This window comes from Aplysia californica, unplaced genomic scaffold, assembly GCF_000002075.1.
Source record: "Aplysia californica isolate F4 #8 unplaced genomic scaffold, AplCal3.0 scaffold00899, whole genome shotgun sequence".
NCBI classification, from domain to species: domain Eukaryota; kingdom Metazoa; phylum Mollusca; class Gastropoda; order Aplysiida; family Aplysiidae; genus Aplysia; species Aplysia californica.
The window spans coordinates 166,479-171,025 of record NW_004798169.1 but is presented as its reverse complement, the minus strand read 5'-3'; positions in this window follow the sequence as shown (position 1 = coordinate 171,025).

Here is a 4,547-nt window from a genome sequence, read left to right as displayed (position 1 = left end):
GTGTGTGTGTGTGTTGGGGGGGGGCTGCACCTAGAGACAGAAGTAAAATGAGCGTTAAAATTGCCTCCTCAGTTTGGTGACTTTCAAAGCTTGAGTTGTCCCAACTGCGAATTTACAGTCATTTTCATACACCGATTAACGATTTTCAGTTAAAGCCACACAGAAAAGTATTTTTTAATTGACATAAAAGGAGTTGAGCACCCACCCCCACCCTATCCCACCTCACCCCCAAACAATTTCCAAGAGGTCGAGAAATATCGGTTTCTCTGATTTCATTATTTTTGACGAGAGCCTGTTTTACCACGATGATACTCTATAGTACGATCAAAAAAATCATGGTGCAACTTATCCTTAAATATCTCTTTAACAGGTGAATCAATGTCATCCATACTTTGCACAGCAGTATATATCAATTTGTCTTAACTAAATCATATTGTTCCAGAACTATTGGGGCTAGAGTAAAAAACTTTTCTTCATAAATTTATCTAAAATACTTGAAATCTCTGTGACGTGTAAAATGGTATTGTTCAAAGCACTTCCCGCTTCTCACACACATTTTGATTTCGCATATGGTCTAGGTCACAGCTCATCAAAGACAATTTTTACTTGCAAAACTTGTTACAAGAAGTTATTGTTATTGTGAACACAGTTTTGCACTAATGGCTCTCAAAACATGCGTTCAATAAGCATAATGTCCCGATTAGAAAAACCTGACGGACTTGCTATTAAAAGCTATATTGCCCCAGCTGTAAACATTTTAAAATCTGAAGAAACCACTCACTTGGATTTTTTAATTAGTGTTTATTAAGGAATTTTCTAGAATACAGCTTGCATGTGTTTACAAAAATGTTAATCTGTTAAGACAAACTGATATAAGTAACTGTACAAAAATTGGAGAAGTTGATAGTTGAGGAGATATTTGAAAATAAGTCGCACCACGAATTTTTGACTGTACTATAGTATTATCGGGCTTTTCACGTCTTTCTGCAGTGATCCTGTATACGGGAGGGCTCTCGTGGTCAAAAGGTTAGGGTGTTCGCCTTTCATTCAATAGGTTCCGGCTTCGAAACCTGATGGCGACGGAAAATTTTCTTCTGTAAAATGTTCTCCTTTCACCTCCGTTTCTGCTCTCTAAACATGTTCTGTTGTCTTCTTTCATGTCCACTTTCTGCTCCCAACCCCAGCCCCCTTTGCCTCCTCCTATGAGCTACTGACTCTTTCTGCAGTCTTTCTACTGCTACTTCTTTCTTACCCTGCTGTCTTTCAGCCACACCCCTGATCTTAAGGTTGGTAAGATATAAAACCTAATCTTTTCGGATAAGGGCGAACATTCTCGGAGGACCCGTGTGCAAGTTGCGCACGTTAAAGATCCATTGGATGTCCAAAATCGATTAGAGTAGGCTTCGGCCGCCACCAGGGCAAAAGTCAAAATGAATTTCAACTGAAACATAAATGTATAATGTGTCCCGATCGCCCATATGACCTTATGCAGTTGCGAGCGCCGTAAAACATTTACAAAATAAGAATCAGGTATCCCGCTCACCTGGTCAGACAGGGCTGATGTAGGGCTACATATTGACTAGTCACGAGTTCCTTGACCCTTCCTCGCGACGAGATGGGGAGGGGGTTGCATTGCTGAACATCACACTAGCTGTCTCCACCTTTGCTACCTTGGCAAGGATTTGGAGACATTGTGGTTGTGTGCGATTTTTTTCATTGTGGTTGTGTTCATTTTCTTGCAGAATTATCAGCCCCTTTACTACATGATGTTAAATCCGTTAAGAAGATCGTGAAGCATTCACAAACTAATGAATCCTTATCTCAGATAATTTTTGATAAATTGTATTCACCCCAGTGATCAGAGTACTTAGGTAAAAGATCGTAAAGAACAGAAACTAAAGACCAGAATAATAATAATAATAATAATAATAATAATAATAATAATAATAATAATAATAATAATATAGTAAAACTTAATACCCCCAATGTCATCCGAAAAAAAAGATGCACAAGTGACATATAATTTTGCCACAAGGGACTGAACCTCCACCTTGTATATTTTAAGTTTGATTTTAATCTTTCAACAGGGCAGTCTTGAATATGGGTTAGGGAAAGAGAAGAAGTCTTGCCAACAGCTTCGGTCAGTGTTTTCGAAGACTGATCATGAAGTCGAAGATCATTTTAAATCCCGTTTAGATAACCCTTAAGTGTTTTTTAACGGCGCTAATCAAAACGCCATTCCAGGCTTTATGTTTACAGTCTTCACCTTGCACGCTAAAGAGTGAGCTCAGCTCCCATTTGAGGAGGTTACTTGATAATACTTTTTTTGTTGCTGAGCTGCATCACACTCGAGCTTGATTGACCGGAGCTGAGAGGACAAAAAAGCACTCCTCCAAAATGATTGGAATATGGCCAATGGAAACATGAAAAAAGGATTTGAAAGGAGAAATAAATAACCCATTTGAAGAAGCATGAAGGAATGGTCTTCTGGCAGGTTTGGTCTGGATTTTATATTTCTTGTGTCTTACGAACTTCAGCCTAGATTTAAAAAAAACAACCCGTTGAAAAGATATTTTTAAAAATCAACCTATTGACTGATGACCCTATTAAACTACTGTCATTAGAGACACTGATAACACAATGTGTGTCTGTGTGTCTGCTGTCATACCAAGTGTAACCACCTCTAAACGACTTCTGACCACGTGTGAATGTGCCTGGATATCAGCGGACAATTATTGTTAGCGCTATCCGAGGTGCGAGTATCGTTTCATACAATCAACCTGCGTGTGTCTTGGTGTATGCTGTGTGTATTTTGTACCCACAAAACAAGTATGTGCTTTTAGTGCCTCATAGAGCGGCTGACAACAGTCAGATGGCTTCGTTTTGAAAACCATTTCAAACATTTCGTTTCCTCTATACACAAAAGTAACAGCGTCTGTGGTGTAGCGGGTGGGTGCCTCGTTTCGAATATGGCAGAGTATAAAAATATGGGTATGTGGAGTTATTGGTATAATCTTAAAACGCGTACGTTTGTCTTACTTTAGATGAAAATACTTCTCATTTTTCTTTAATAGAAGTCAAATGTTTGCCATTGAAGGAAGAGGGTGTCGCGTGACTTCAAAGGTAAAATTGCCGGAAAAGTTTGATTACTTCTATAATGTCTTAACAGTTCTTGGAAACAGAACATTTATCTTTTATGTGACATAAATCAACATGTTCACAATAAATCCACTCAGAAATGTGTATGCATATAGGCATGAAAGGTGTTGTGCCCAAAAAAAACAGAAAATCGATTAAAAATTGCCAACCCTGCGTGAAAAAAGGCCGGTTTCTTCGATTTCAGTGTTTTGACGGGCGCCTGATTTCACCACAATGCCTCACATATGTGTTTGACTCCCACGTGGGAAAGATGTTTTTGCGATATGTTTCTGTCGTGTTGCTAGCCTGAAGAATCTCGTTTCTCCAGAATCAACTCTGACAGGTTGGGTCCAAGCAATGCTAACTGTGTCGATATGTTTTTGTGTGTGTGTGTGTGTGTGTGTGTGTGTGAAATATTTACTAACCATAGAAATGTCAGTGGATGGACAGTGATTTGAGTAGAGAAGTAAAGCAGAATTAAGAACAAAGAGATAGGGAAGAGGATTTTTGAAAAGAGAGAAAAGAAAACGGAAATATTACTTGTCGCGTTTAAGGGCAAGCAGGATAACCCAGATCTCGGTGGTTTTCAGAAATCTTGACCTACACCGATAGTGAGCATTGCCCTACCTACAGGAGAAGTTTGGTATCATTGATGTGTATATTTGTTTGGTCATAGAGAAAAATCTCCTTGTATTTTTAAGAAACTGAAGAAGGGTCCAAAAACTTTACCTTCGATTTTCTCAAAACAGCATGTTTCGGGAAAGCCCCCTTGTGCTTAAAAGCGACCACATCTCAGAGAAGAAGTCACATACTATTTCTATTTGAACTTGCTGTTCTGATGTTGTTGTTTTGTTTTTCTCAATAATGAAATCAAAGAGCGTGCGTCTACCTTTGGAGCAAGCGTGATATCTATTTACTTTACTAGAACACCAAGGATTGTTTGTTGTTTTTACCCCTAGTTTGTGAAATCTCTATTTCCAACAAGGATTTTGTATTGGTTTGTTGTCTTTTGTTTTACTTTTCATCTCCCTCGCTTGCGGATTTTGTTTTGGCTTGGCCTTTTTATTCGCTCCAAACGCTTCCGTGTCCTCGGTTGGAGCGAAACGGGGGAATCTCAATGTGGTTCATGATCCAAGTTTACCTGCTTCATCGCCAAAGCAATTATCTCTGCACTCTCAGTGTGTCCTTTTTTTTTTGGCCCTCCTGAATTGTTTCATTCACTTCTGTGGAAAAAGTATGGGGATATATTTTTTCAAAGGACAAGAACATAGATGCACTGATTAAGAGTACACTTTACGTGAAATAAGTGGAATAAGATAGATAATTAGACAGAGAGATAGGTAAATACATGTAAATAGATAGATAGATAGATAGATAGATAGATAGATAGATAGATAGATAGATAGATA